Genomic DNA, 16,757 nt, shown 5'->3' with positions numbered 1-16,757 from the left:
GAAGCTGATAACTAATTCCTAACCATAGTAGGAAAAAAAGGGAGGAACCAAGTGAGGGGATTTTGTAAAGGATATAGGTGAGGAAAATTTCAATCAAAGAAATTTTTCTAATCGAGGGGAAAGGGAAAGAGTATTATGCTTGAGCAGGGGAATCAAATAGGGGGAGGGGGAGTGGGAAAAGAAATGTAAAGTGTGAGAGAGTCAATAATTACGAGATGAAAGTAGAGAATCATGAGAGAGAATATAAAAGGAGAGATAGAGATAACATATAGTATATAACTGGGGTAGAGTAAGAAATTCACCTTAGAGATAAGTTCAATCCCCCTAAAATAATTAAACCTATAAGGGACCAAAAATTGGAAGCCTTCAAATCCAAAAATTGGATTAAATGTAGTGTAGAGAATGTCTAAAAGTGAAGCATAATTCCAAGTAGAGATGATCATGAGAAGAAACCTACACACTTCACTGATATTGTTGGAGTGTTGTTTTTGAAGCGTTTCTAGCCAAGGAAGATTTCCAATCACACATTCCTCGCCCATTCCATGGAGCAATTTTTTCGAACCAACAACACCATCACAGCTCCTTATAGTCCATGGTTGGAAAGTTATATTAATGAAACCATCCCTAGGCCTTATGTGGTTTACCTTATTTAGCTATCCACTAGCATTATTCTTTTTTTGTTCATGTTAGCCATTATGAGTCCTTAAATTCCCGTATATGTTAAGATTGAAAATGAGTGTACAATGCCCAAACTTCACATGATCAAATACATGAGCACTAAAGTTTTTATTAAACATGTTTGCATGAATTCCATAATGTGGAGTACGAGAGACCACGATGATTGACCATTGAAAGGAAAATTGCCTTACACTTTTGTTCTCATCGCACTCATCCTAAACTAGGGAGAACTACCTTGAACACACTCGATGGAAAATATGTTCTTAATCTATTATTTCTATGCAGGAAACCCTTATATAATCTAGGATGTCTTTATTTTAGTTGACATATAGAAATTCTCCATTATGTTTTAGTCCTAGATTGGTGAGATTTTTAGCTAATTTATTTATATTTATTAATACATGCACATGAATGGAGGCAATAATTTAACCTAGTTGTCCATGATTCTTTCTAGGTTAATTATGAGCCTCTAGATATTGGTGAATTTCACTAGAGTTGAGCCATTCTATATCTTTCTTTATCATTGTATTGGTAATTTTGGAGTCCCCTTCTATGAAAAGTTTTTGGATATTTAGTAGGCTTTCTATAATTATACCTTGATGTAAAGCATAGATCTCATCTGCACTATTTGTGTCATTTCCAATTGCTCCTGAATATATATAAATAATCTATACCTTCTCATTTCTCAAGGGTCATTCATAGCTAGATGGGAATAGTTTTCCTTTAGAGGCTCCATGAAATTTAATTTCAGGAATCCCTATGGAGGGGGAAATCATTTGTTAGGACTTGAATAATGAGGATGAGGGGTGTAAAGTTTATTAAAAAGGCATATTGTTGTAGTCCTAAGAATTTAATTATGTTGGATTCCTTTGATTAACACTCCTAATCCTGATTTTTGCATGGAGTTATTAGAACAGATTCCCTTACTTTCCCTATGATTGAGTACCGAATGATATCTAGATCCACACGTTTTTCTTTGAATATTCTTTTGTTTCTTTGCTCTTAGACGTACCATATGATGAATAGTGGGAAAATATTCTATGCTCTTTTAACATGATATTGTTGAAGGGTGTTAAAGTCCATTCTTCAATAATGGAGTGTATGTTATCTCTTCTTTATCTATTTTTTTGAAGATTATTTTCAATATGTCACATAGTTGTAAAGTAAATTTACATTAACTTGTGCAACTCCTTTTATATTTTCATGCATAGGTGACACTTGACTAGGCCTTAGAACCATATAACTTATCTAAGTTTAGTATTTTATTTTGAAGGAGAAACCATAAGAAGAAAGTTATTTGGGGTGTGTTTTGGCTTTCCACAATTTTCTCTCATAGTTGCTGCGAGTATATTGTATGCCTCCATTATATTGAAAGTACCTTTGGGTTTGTTACCGCTCAAACTAGCACGGGACATAAAGGGGAATACCTAAAGGGAAAGTGTAAGGCCAAGGGCAACAAATGGAGTATTAGCCCATTGTCACCTCATCTAAGGCTCCCTTTGATTTATGGGCTTTCACCGATGGGAGGAGACCCAGTATGTGTAGAGTCACCAATGAATGATATGTCAATGCATGTAATTTCCATGTTGTATTTTAATTTTCTTGGTCTCTAGCTCTTTCATTAGGGCCTTCTTATATTTGTTGCTAATGTTGGTTGGCTACTGTGTGTTTTCTTCCTAATGTCTCCACTAATATTGCATTTTTGTTTGCATCCAAAGGTGCCTAACCAAAAATTTTCCTTCTCACGATTGCATGCTATTTTTGAGGTTTTCCACATCCCATTCTTATTCAAATATTGTCCATTTTTTTTAGGAGTCTTCCTAAAAAATGGATAAGTTTCCATCCCAAACCTCCTAGAAGCAATGATATTTAATAAGGTGTTTATTGTTCCATGTCTAGTTACATAAATGTGATAATTTGTTTTGTCCTTGTAGTCATATTAGTGATATTGATTTATGTTTAGAGTGTATTTATTTTTCCATATTTTTCTCGATAGATCCCTTGGGTTCTTAATCCATCTCCAACACAATTTGGCTCCAAGGGCTTTGAATGATAATTTCCAGCCCTCTTATGCCAACCCACATGTTACCTTTGGGTTACATAATCTCTCCCATGCTATAAGATTACCCCTCTTAATGAACCCTCTGAAGCAACATGTTTAATTTCTCTATTTAAACCTACCACCATGAGGAGGAAGAGATATGTGGAGAGGTGATACCCTTGTTTAATATCGTGAGGGATAAAAGTATAGAGATGGGGATTCATTAACCAATATATATATGAAAAAAAACTTTTGTTACTCGTTGCATGACCCATGAAATCCAAGTTGGAAAAAAAAAAAAAAAACTTTAGCATGTGGAAAATGAATTTCTAGTTGAGCCTACCAAAAGCATTTAAAATATCAAGTTTGATGATCATACCCAATTTTTTGAAGGTAAATAGGGAGTGTATATGTTTCTTAGCTATAAGAATACGATCAACAATTTTTTTTCCCTATACATATCCTATTTTTCCCTAGATATTATTGGTGGGAGGAGAGGATTTGTTCTATTAGCTATGGCCTTTGAAATTATTGTTTATATTACATTGCAAAGCATAATGGGTTTGAAGTCTGTAGGGTTTTTTGAATGAAATTTCTTTGGAACGAGAACAATTATAGTTGAATATAAGGTCATGAGTAGGGAATATTATTTCCATGAGTTTTCAATAAGTTGCATCATGATTTTGGCAATAATCTGCTTGCATTCCTAAAAGAATTATGCAGTGGATCTATTTGGCCCTGAGGTTTTTTGGGCATATCCTTTACTATTTCTTCCACTTCTACTAGAGTGACCTCTAGAATGAGAATATCATTATGTTAATCAGTGATCATTTTAGGTATATTCTTAGTTTTATTATTATTATTATTATTATTATTATTATTCTATCCCTTACTGGTTCCATTTGAAACTCATTAAAATATTTCTCATTAGAGTATTTCTTGAGTTCTAAAGTAATTTACTAATGGCTCTCATTTTTTTGGATTTGAGAGTTCTAGAGGTTGAGTATTATGTTTTTATTTTGTTGTTAAGTCATTGATGTTTGGAAGAACTTTTTTTTTCTCCCTGTTTTAACCATTGTACTCTTAATTTTTTTCTTCCATAGAATTTCCTTTTGTTTCAAGTGTTCTTCTAGTTGAATTTTAGTGATCGATTCTTTGTTTTGGATGATTCACTTCTTATTTCATGTATGATTTCTTGTTAGATTCTCTCCATTTCATTTTCCACTTTTTACTTTTCTTCACGTATGTTGACGAATTCTACTAGGTTCATTTCCTTTAGTTTTTTGTTAATAAATTTTAATTTCTGATGAAATTGGTACATGGTATTTCCTTCTATGGCATTTGTTTCATACCACTAATTTTCAATGCTACTCTAAGAGAGAGGTGCCTTGCCCAAAAAGTTTCAAAGAGGAAAGGTTCTTCCTTGGAGTTCCTTTCTAGTCCATGAAACGTTTTATGGGCCAATGATTAGAAAAATGGCAAGACAATACTTTAGCTTCAAAATTGAGACCCAAGAGGAAGAGAGTTTCAGAGAGAAAGATATATCAAGCTATGACGATATCTTAGAGAAACATCATCTCTTATTATTCTACGTGAAGATACCATTATTGGATTTTTGGTCCACTAGTTTTGAGTGTTGCAAGAAGTATGTGAATAGTTGAGAACCATCATCTAATGTTCTAATTCCTCCCAATTTTCATTGGAGGAATTTGATCTTGTTGAAATTCCATTTAATTATCCAATAATTATCTCGAATTTTTTCTAGGTTTCAAAGATTCAAGATGAAGGATTTGTTTTCCATGAGTATAATTTGTGCATACACATTAGTGATGAATACAACTTTTAAGGACCCTAATATTTGAAATCAGGCTTTTAAAGTTTTTGGTGTGGCTAAGGACTCTACAAATGTTATATCGCAATGGTTCCATAGGATTGATATTCATCTTGATGCTCCATGAGCAAGAGTTTCTATTGACTGACAATCTTTCAGATGGACTTGGATATTTTCTGAAATGCTTCCATAAGATATTTGGTTTCTTGCATCATGATTATGTCAAGATTTTATTGTTTAATTTATTTTTGGGAATCTTTGATTGATTTTTCCATTGAGACCCCTAATATTCCATGATATTACTTTCATTGATGATTTGAAGGGGGAGGTTGGAAGGCCTCTATCATCAAGACCACTCTACTGGTGTTAACTAAGCATTCTCCCATTTCCTATATAATCTATGTTTTACTCTTTCTGCCTCCCTTTTAATCTTCCTTTCCCCCTTGGAGCGTTCCTTATTGATATGAATTTTAACTTCTAAAGAGATATATTAGGATTTTGAGGAGTTACTTGGTGCTTTCTTGTGCAAACGTTTTTGAGATTTGAGATAAGATTGAGTTATTAATTGGACATGATCTTTTAATATAGTGGCAAGGTATTTTAATTTCCATTCTAAAATTATCATTTGGATATATGTTTCTCTAACATTTGTGTCCTCTTGATATTCTATGTCAAGTTCCTTTTGCTCCTCCCATGCCATTAATGTGTCTTCTATATTTTCCTTATGCTTTAATTCCCCCCTTTATTTTTCTTCATTCCCCTATATGTGTTCTTGAGTATTCATGTTCTCACTAGTTCCTTTCCCCTTTTCCTCATTTTCTTAGGGGATATACTCCTCTATTAGCAAGGCATAGTAGTCATGACTTCTCTTCTTATTTTTTTTAATTGAGACTTTTTCAAACCCTTCTTAATACTCCCAATGCTCCACTTGTGAATGAATTCGGGTTTGGTTTAGAATGCATTCCCTAAATGGGTGGCCATATTAATGCCATTTCATGCATCTAAAAGGTATTTGTTCAGAATCTATGGGTTTCTCTCATATTTCATCTTGATAATTGATATGTATACTTATTCAAAGGGATTTTGTCAATTCCTGTTGGAAATAATACTGAGAGGGGGGGTGAATCAGTATTATCAATTCAATAAAACTTTTTCATTTCCATACCTAGATACATATACGCTACTTCAATGCAACTGTGTCTAATGCAACTAGCGTATATCTAGAATACTTATGATTCAATTAATCCATTAAATGTTGATATTTAGTTAGTGCATCAAAACTTCTTTAACCATATGTATAGTAAGCAGGTGCAGTAAAACATAACAGATCATCACACACAAGAAGCACACATGAACACAATGATATAACGTGGAAACACAATGTGGGTGAAAACCACCTGCTGCAAGTCGTCTCTATCTTCTTTTAATAAGAAACTTCTTTTACAATAGTTTTGTACTGGTGCAGTCTTATACCAGTACACAGGCTTCTACCTGCAGAAGGCTACAACCTTTTCTCGTTCTCCAGACTCTCCTGGAAGGGATCTACAATACCCTTAGCTCTTGTACTAGCCGATCCACTTACTAGTACGTAGGTGCTGGCCTACTGAAATGCTCCAACCTTTACTCATTCTCCAGCTACTAATGGAAGGGAGCTACCACCCCCTTAGCTCTTGTACTAGCTGATGTACTAGTACATAGGTGCCGACCTACAAAAGGCAACAACCTTCTCTTTCTTCCTCCAGGTACCACGTTTCATACATTTTCAGACTGGATACTCCTGAAGCACAACATTATAATCTTAAGGCCACGTTTCATCCAATTTTCATACTGGACCCATCAATATCATTGAAGCACAAAACAATCAATACTAGCATCATCAATTTCTGAATCACTGAAACCCTATCAACAACACAGTCACCAAAACACAGAGCAGACTACAGAACTCTGCAATAACAATCAAACCCAACTGCAACTTCAAAAATCATACTTCATTATGTATACGCTACTATGATGAATCAAACCCACGTACATATCTATACATATTCAATCATGACTTTGCGGCTGTTTCAGACATCAGTCATACCTAGATCATAACATGCGTACAATAAAACATGCATCAATAATTCAGATCTAGTCTATCCATGATCAAACCATATAAAGATGATTCATTTCAAACCATTTGATCCTGATCTATCCTTAGATCTTGTTCTCAATCAACCGGTGAGATCCCTCCTTAGCTCAGATCAAGCAATGCATCATAACCCATATCCTGCATACTGGATCTCATACTACATTAGATATTCAAGTCTTTTTCCATGCCTTTGCCTAATGATCTTCTTCTCCTTTTATAGTCTTAGGCCTTTCTCAATACCATGGTCCAAAACCATAACAAAACAATACCACGGACCCAATACTTGGGTTCAACTCTTTTGGATGCAATACCACGGACCAAAACCATAGGATCAAAAACTATCGGACTAATACCATGAACCAACCATAAGATTTCCCATGTGCGTGCGCTTTTCTCTACATGAAAGTGTGTGAACTTTTCTCTGCATGAAAGTGCATGAACTTTTCTCTGCATAAAAGGAACTTTTCTCTGCATGAAAGTGCGTGAATTTTTCTCTGCATGAAAGGAACTTTTCTCTTCATGAAAGTGTGTGAGCTTTTCTCTGCACTATAATTTATCATCTGAGATGAGTGAGTTGCCATCAAGTACAACATATGTATCATAATGCCAACAATCTCCCCCTTTGGACTTGATGGCAAAGATAACTTGTCATACTGAGAACTGTCATCTGATTCCTTTGAGTTGTCTGGCATCCCATGCATTATCTCTTCCGTAGATTCATCTAGATATATATAAGTGATTTGATCTTCTACGAGTTGGTTGCCATCAAGTACAACACATGCAGCATAATTCCAACAATCTCCCCCTTTGGACTTGATGGAAACAATACCAAATCACTCTCCCCCTTTGACATCAAGGGAAAAGGGCGGACCAAGATATTCTCTTCCTTTGCTGTCCATACTCCCCCTGAGTGCCTGCTGAAATTTCTGAATGAGCTCCCCTTTGTATATGCCAAGGTGTACCAATCTCTCCATGCTCCCCCTAAGTACATGTTGAGTCTCTGCACTGTTGAAGTGTGTTGTTCATGCTCCCCCTGACTGTAGGCAATATCTGCAAAAAGATGTTCTACAAGAAGAACATGACTCTATCTTAAATGACCTTCCTATCACCAAAGACTCATACATACATCCATCTCTCAACCAAGTGAGGATATACAAATATTGACTCATCCCCCCATCCAAGTGGGCTTACACCAGAAGTTTACTCATGATAAACAGGTACATTACATCATTCATCCCAGGTATAGTGGGGAAACCAAAATAGGCCGTTACATGACCTTGATAACAAAAGACATATATGACATAGAGACGAAATATCTAGAGCAATACTATGAAAGTTATCAATAACTAATATCAGCAGCATCTATCAATCACTATTCAGATCAACAACCATGTTCTCCTTCCCTCTGCATTTGTTCTACTTCAAATCAACAATAGCTGAGTACTTGAACCAAAAGCTTCTAAGATAATGCCAACAATGCATTATCAGAAGTTTATCCGCTCCCCCTAAACCTGTTTCAGATGGTCTCTGTTAGACCCATATCAGACTTCCTTCAACCAGAGTCTGTTCCCACTGATTTCCTTCAAAAACACCATATACGTGACTACATCCACATAAACCTGCATATATACGCGGATGTTCTTCATAAAACTTGCGTACAACCATTTCTAGATCAGCAACCTGTAAATGTCTTGTAGTAAGGTATGTCTACATATAGATATCAACTCATCCTCTTGAAAGACATCATAGCCATCTCATCAACATCAAGATCTACATGATCATATATATCATCCATGTATCATCATTCGGGGACATCTGTATCAATCAACATATGTAAGTATCAATCTGTCATTTTATCATCATCATGTCTCCAACAATGAAATTTTGAGTAATCATTCATGTATCCAACATACTTTATATAGTACTATGTATATTTAGCTCAAGATCATAAACCGTAGCAACCCTCATCCACATGAGAGCCAAGAACTATAGGAGACTTGCATCAACTATATTATATGATCTTTATGCATATGACGACAGCAACATATGATAGACTCATCATCAAGTAATGAAGATGTGTATACAAGCTTTGTACTTCTCCTTATCCTTATGAAGATCACCATGTAAGCACCATATATGCATTATCAGAGAATCAACCACAAATCTGATCTGAACATCAACTATGTAACCCCAAGAAACATATGAGATTTTTTCATGGACAACTCATAACGATAGCAAGATATATCACTTATCCATATAAGCATCATCACCAAGGACTACTAACCATAATGCCAACAATGCAGCATTAGAAGATTATCTGCTCCCCCTAAACCTGTGCCATCTTTGTTTACTATAAAGTTTGATCATGCATATATCAACAGGAAGTATCAAGGCATTATCATCATCAAGTTAGGATCAAAAACACTTCTAAACATCATACAAGTATCAAGACATTTCCTCACATCATCAGCAAATTGTAACCATTTTTAAACAGAGCAAATGGACTGCATCCTATTAGACCCTTTTTCCTGAGCCCTATCCCTACTGCTTTTAATTAGACTGACATATACGCGACTGCGTAGTGGCCAACTCACGTATATATGCGACTTCTATTTATGGAACTTGTGTATGAGATTCAGAACACTGCAGTTTTATATTTTCAGCTCCCCCTGAGTCTGTTATGTTTGTGTTGTGTTGTGTCTGAGTATATTGTGTTGTGCCAAATATGCCTGGCTGTACTTCCTTCTTCTTCCATATCTTCAAGCGTGATGAAGTTTTCTCCTTTTGGTATGGTGCCCGTACTTTATTCCTGCATTCCTTTGCTATATGTCCAAGCTTGTTACATGCATAACACCTTACATGTTTCATATTTCTTCTGTAGCAATCAACAGCTTTGTGACCAAACATATTGCAAGAAAAATAGTATCCCTGAAAGTAATGTGATGATCTTGAACCATTTTTCTTCTACATCTGGCTGCAACATGTCCAAGATTATGACATACATAACATTCAACATTATTCATCGAAGGAGTAAAAGATTTTCTTTGAAGTATTTCTTTCCTTGGATGTTGATGGGGTTTTACTCTCATCTCTTTGTTGAGCATTTCAGATTTCTCATTAGAGTTCCTTGCCTTTCCTTGTGAGCTAAATTCATCTTCAGTAGATTCATAAAAACCAAGACCAGTTTTGATAGCAGGAGACCTTTGACTACTAAGAATATCATCCAAAATTTTAGTACTATCTTGAAATCGTAAGAGCTTATCCCTTTCTTCTAATATATTATTTATAATATTTACCTCAATCTAAAGATGCTCTTCCTTTTCACGATACTACTTCTTTATGTTCTCCTCAGCTTTCCTTCCTTCTTCCAACTGATGTCTTAATTCAAGAACTTCGTTTTCTTGTTTTTCAATAGCTTGGAGTAGTTCTTTATTCTGCTTCTTTGATTCTTCAATATCTTCCTTTAGCGATTAGATTGTAGCTTCAAGTCTTTCATAATAACTGGATCGATCTCTGAGTTTCTTGATGAGTGTGCTCCTTTCATTGACTTCATTCCTTAATGATGTCACTTCATCCTGCAACTTTTGACATTTTTCCTTGAATAAATTCCTTACCTTATTTCCCTCCTCTAGTTGAGCTTTTAGTTTGGTAGATTCTTCTTTGAAGGCACATTTCTTCTTGTTCAACAGATCTTGTTGATCTCTAATTTTGTCTGTAAGCCTTTTAAATTCTGCCTCTATTTGATATCTTTCTTGTTCACCCATAAGCGCAAATTTAGTTGTTTCGCTATTACTTTCATCATCTTTAAGAGGATAAATAGATGTATCACCAGAGGATAAAAAATTCATACCTGATAGATCTTGTTCACCTTCATTCTGAGGTGATTCTGAACTTGATGTGATTCTTCCATATATTCCTCAATCCATACACCCACTGTCATAGTTCTTCTGAGATGTCTTCTTCTTCATAGGTGCCTTCTTCTTAAGCTTCTTTCCCATAGGTCCACGGATCTCCTTCAAGCGATCAAGCTTCTACCAAAAGGACCTACTTTGATACCAATTGTTGGAAATAATACTGAGGGGGGGGGGGGTGAATCAATATTATCAAATCAATAAAACTTTCTCATTTCAATACTTAGATACATATACTCTACTTCAACGTAACCGTGTCTAATGCAACTAGCGTATATCCAGAATACTTATGATTCAATTAATCCATTAAATATTGATCTTTAGTTAGTGCATCAGAACTTCTTTAACCATATGTATAGTAAGCAGGTGCAGTAAAACAGAACAGATCATCGCACACAAGAAGCACACATGAACACCATGATATAATGTGGAAACCCAATGTGGGTGAAGATCACCTGCTGCAAGTCATCTCTATCTTCTTTTAATAAGAAACTTCTTTTACAATAGCTCTGTACTGGTGCAGTCTTATCCTAGTACGTAGGCTTCTACCTGCAGAAGGCTACAACCTTCTCTCGTTCTCCAGACTCTCCCGAAAGGGAGCTACAACCTCCTTAGCTCTTGTACTAGCTGATCCACTTACTAGTACATAGGCGCTGGCCTACTAAAATGCTCCAACCTTTACTCGTTCTCCAGCTGCTACTGGAAGGGAGCTACCACCCCCTTAGCTCTTATACTAGCTGATGTACTAGTACGTAGGTGCCTACCTACAGAAGGCAACAACCTTATCTTTCTTCCTCCAGGTACCATGTTTCATACATTTTTAGACTGGATACTCCTGAAGCATAACACTATAATCTTAAGGCCACGTTTCATCCAATTTTCATATTGGACCCATCAATATCATTGAAGCACAAAACAATCAATACTAGCATCATCAATTTCTGAATCAGTGAAACACTGAAACCATGTCAACAACACAATCACCAAAACACAGAGCAGACTACAGAACTCTTCAATAACAATCAAACCCAACTGCAACTTCAAACATCATACTTCATTATGTATACGCTACTACGATGAATCAAACCCACGTACAGATCTATACATATTCAATCATGACTTTGCGGCTGTTTTAGACATCAGTCGTACCCAGATCATAACATGCGTACAATAAAACATGCATCAATAATTCAGATCTAGTCTATCCATGATCAAACCATATAAAGATTATTCATTTCAAACCATTTGATCCCGATCTATCCGTAGATCTTGTTCTCCATCAACCGGTGAGATCCCTCCTTAGCTCAGATCAAGCAATGCGTCATAACCCATATCCTGCATACTGGATCTCATACTACATCAGATATTCAAGTCTTTTTCCATGCCTTTGCCTAATGATCTTCTTCTCCTTTTATATTCTTAGACCTTTCTCAATACCATGGTCCAAAACCATAACAAAACAATACCACGGACCCAATACTTGGGTTCAACTCTTTTGGATGCAATACCACAGACCAAAACCATAGGATCAAAAACTGTCATACTAATACCATGAACCAACCATAAGATTTCCCATGTACGTGTGCTTTTCTCTGCATGAAAGTGCGTGAAATTTTCTCTGCATGAAAGTGCATGAAATTTTCTTTGCATAAAAGGAACTTTTCTCTGCATGAAAGGAACTTTTCTCTTCATGAAAGTGCGTGAACTTTTCTCTGCACTATAATTTATCATCTGAGATGAGTGAGTTTCCATCAAGTACAACATATGTATCATAATGCCAACAATTCCATGTAGACACACAATCTTGCATGTGGTGTGCATCTACCAAGCATTCTAGTTTCTAGTACCATAATGGAAGACCCAATGACATTTCCAATACACTCTAATATGTATTTATGCTATAATTACTGTGGAAATGTTTATATGTAGATCCAAATTAGTGCTAAGTTTTATTCCTCCTTTTTTGGGTTAAATATCTCAACCCATAGTTTCATATACAGTTCTACGAAGTTTAGAAAGTAAGACCCTCAAAATATTTTATCCCTAACCTCTATATTATTGAGAATGATTATGAATAATCCCATTGAACCCAATTTGAGTTCAATTTATTCTTTTATCTGTTATTATTTTATGGTCCATAATATGATTATTCTCTCTTAGGGCCAGATGCCAACAAACTTGCATATTAATGCATTATCCTTCATGAAATTTATTTAACTCTAACTTTATCTAAAATGACTTCATAGAGTGGAGTTTTTTCCATCTAAGGGATTCATGTTCTTTCATTCACTGCATTCCTTCCTTGTTGATTTTCCTTCCCAATTTCATATCTTCCCTCCTCTGTGTGTGATTTGGATGTTACCGAGGGTTATAAATTGTTCCTAATGGCACTATGATTGTTGAGCCTATGAGATTAATTTATAGAGGCACAACATACCAAAATGTTGCTAAAGGAAGAATTGTATCCTCCCCCCATGGGAAAACCACGTGGATTCAAGAGTTTGGTGAAACAAATAAACCCTTGTTAGGAAATTTTGTGGTTGATTCTGGCTCTCAAGAAGTGATTTGATTGGGAAACCCATAAATATCAATTACGGATATTATTTTCAAATATAATAACTTATTTAATTAATATAATAATTTATATTATTATAAAATATAAAAATTTATATTATTATAAAATATAATAATATTTGTTTGATATTAATTATAGATATTGGTGTACTTAGTTATTGAAGATGATGATGACTGATGCGCACTAAGGTTGGAATACTTTAACAATCCTAGAAGGTAAAATATTGTTATGTGGACTTATCCATCTTGTAGACAAGAGCTATCTCCATAGACTCCAAAGAAACCTAGTAACAAACAATCAAGAACTGCTACCTTTCTCTAGACTATGATTTACTGAAACAAAAATGATGATAGAGGTTACTTACCATTTAAATGAAATGATGGATGAAGTACCTTTCAGATATCTCGTTCATTTGCTCCTTGATGCTTCAGAGATACTCCCATCACTCCCCACAACTTATCTGTGACATCTTAAAGGAGATTTTCATTGACAAAATAAAACAAGGGATTAAATCATCCAATATATAATCATAAGTTATATGGATTAATTTACCAATCATATACCATAAAGTGATTAATATGCAATCACAATAACTGTAGGTGATCAAGGAATCCTACAAATTATATCAATGAATATCCAACCCTCTCCTTGAATGAATAGCCTTTCAACATCAATCTTGCAGGATAAGCCTACCTCCAATAGTCCTCGTCAATCCTCATGCCTGGGTTAGGTTTATAGGGCAAGAGTAGGAAGTTTTGGATCCATTTTTCAAGGGATGAGATCCAATAATTGTGGGATAGGGATTCTACAAAGAAAGGTACGTTCTCCATGATGGGATGGATCAAGACTCAATAGAAAACCATTCGAAGTTTGTTGGTTGGGATATACACTACCAACAATGCTTCTAGACTTTATTTTTTATTTTTACATGTGTTAAGTTATGTTCATAGGTCATAGTGTAAGACAATGCACACTTATGCCCAACTTCTAATGGTATTCTCTACCTATGTGCAAAAATTAACTAAGGAACTCCACAAGTAGCCAAAAATAGGGTTTTGTACCATGGGATCTGAGAATTCCACTTTCCTTGGGATAATTTATGTTCAAACTTTGTAGGGGAATGCTTGAGGACACATTTATCAATAGAAAAAGATCAAAACTCATGTTCATTTGCCTAATGTGACAAAATGATGTGAAACAAATATTACTCAAAATTATTTAGAGTTTTATTTCTAAGTTCAAAATATATTAAAGGAATCCTTCCAAGATTACCTCAATATTAAGTTAAAATGTCAAGAAGGTTGGTAGTGCGACAAATATTTTGAAGATTAGATCTAATGTTAGTATAATATGGAAATCATAAGAGAAAATTTTATTCATATTCAACTCTCCTAGCGTCACAAAATTGATAGGCTCTTTCAACCCATGCTGTTTTCGAAATTGAACCTCTAGTTTCACTATAAATCTCATGAAAAATTGTTTTTATTTTACTAATGTCTATTTTTTTATTTAATACTATTGCTTTATTATATAATTTGTTAATTTTTATTTGTGATTATTCATTTCATGTTTAATTATTGTAATCTAAATTTAATATGAATGGATCATTATATATAATTCAAAATAATTTGGAGTGTGCATTACCCAAAAGTGGTAGGGTATGTACAAATATATATACTTTAGTAGTAAAATGATTATTTAGAAGGGGTTGATTATACCCCACACAAGGGGTCATACCAACTTGATATCTCATTGAATTGTGATATTCAAATTATATTATTAATATTACTAAATTTTAGGTGTTAATAGGCATAATTACTATCAAATATATTTTAAATTAACCAAAATGTAAATAATTCAAAAAAAATGAAACTTAGACTATTCATCATTTTTAAGAAATTATAAATGTTTTATATTTATATTAGAAAATATGGGTGGTGCTAGATAGTGATGATTTCTCATGATATCTTCGTAACAAAGAAAAAATGAAAAAACAAAAATATGTTAACTTGGAGGGATTATTCCATGTACTTTCAAAATGAATTTGAATATCGTATAAAAATATGAAATGTAGGGAATTGAATTAGATTTCCAAGTGTACATATTTTATTTATATAGATTGTGTATGTTTGTGAAATTTGAGTTTTTAAATTATTTTATGTTGCTATTCATAGATAACATAAGTGTGGGTTTTGGATTGCAAAATTGGAGAATAACCCATAGTGTCCATATTGTTACGATCAATGTTTCAAATATAAAGAAAGATTCATCATTAAGACAATTCTTTTGTTATTTTTTATGCAAAAATATAATGTGTCTGTTAACAACCTAAATGAATGAAATGCGTTCATGTGTATGCCTATTTTTTGAAAATTTATGATGTTAATTTTTATTTATTATGAAAGTAATTATATCATGGTGGGTGCAATAAAATGATGGTCTCTCATGATGCATGAGTGGAAATATGTTAACTTGAAGATAAATTAGAGGTACTTATGAAATAAATTGGATGCATGAGTTTCTTTTGATTTTTGACCATTGGTCGCACTCACACAAAAACTTGTAAACGTTCTCATGCAAATTTCACCATGGCCATTCAAAGATCTATCTAAAGTGTCACACTTATTGCTCTTAAACTTAGAGTCAGTCCCACTAAGAACTTGCTTGTCTTGTTTCTTTGAGGTGTCTTGTTGTGGAGTCGTACTAAGTGTGTGATCACAATGTCATGTATACACAAGTACACTTGCTTTCACACTTAGTCATTTTCCCCAAAATTTGTCGACTCAATAACCCTCCATCAACTGGACCTGATCGTAGTGATCTTACACTAATGCCTAGAACTGTACAAAGCTTGAGGTTGTCCTTTAGGAAGCCTACACTACGTAATTCTAGAAATGTGTCAGCTAACTGACTCCTAGAAATACAAATAATTTGCCCCATAAGCTAATCCAATTTGCACTTCCTGCAAGACCCATCATCAAGCCTACCATGGGTCAAATGGAGAAACAACTTGTGTTATGACCTTGGGTTGTATTGAGATCTATAATTGCATAAAGTTTTCCTAACAACCCTTCTTGCCCACTCTGTAAAAAACCCAGAAATTGTGCATAGTTGTCATGCCCTTCCCTTATTGCCCGCTCTACAACCAACCCAGGAATTGCACAGAGTTTCCTTGTCATGCCAGCCCTTCTTTCCTTCTCTGCAACCAGCCCAAGAATTTTGTAGAGTTGTCCTGCCCAACCCTTCTTCCCTGCTTTACAACCAACTCAAAAACTATACAACATTGTCTTCGCCTGGACTGTCTCTTAGGATTGTGAAGTTTTCACGAGTAGCTCCCGCAACCCGACCTTGTGCTCCTCTGGAAAAACGCACAAATTTTTTTGCTAGTACCTCCTACTGCCTGAACTTGCTTCCCCGAAGAAATTAGGTATATCCCAGCCAGATGACTTGCCCAACGCTCCCTTGGAAAATTGCGTTGATTGGTCTAGCATCTTCCTGCATGGCCTTCCACATGGAAACTATGAAATTCTTCCTCCCAACTGGGTTCTACCCCATAATTGGCACTACTATATTAGATTACGAAAAATTGT

Source organism: Pinus tabuliformis, chromosome 6 (assembly GCF_031772625.1).
Source record: "Pinus tabuliformis cultivar Carrire ecotype Pingquan chromosome 6, CPIR1, whole genome shotgun sequence".
NCBI lineage: Eukaryota > Viridiplantae > Streptophyta > Pinopsida > Pinales > Pinaceae > Pinus > Pinus tabuliformis.
Note: the sequence above shows the minus strand (reverse complement) of the source record.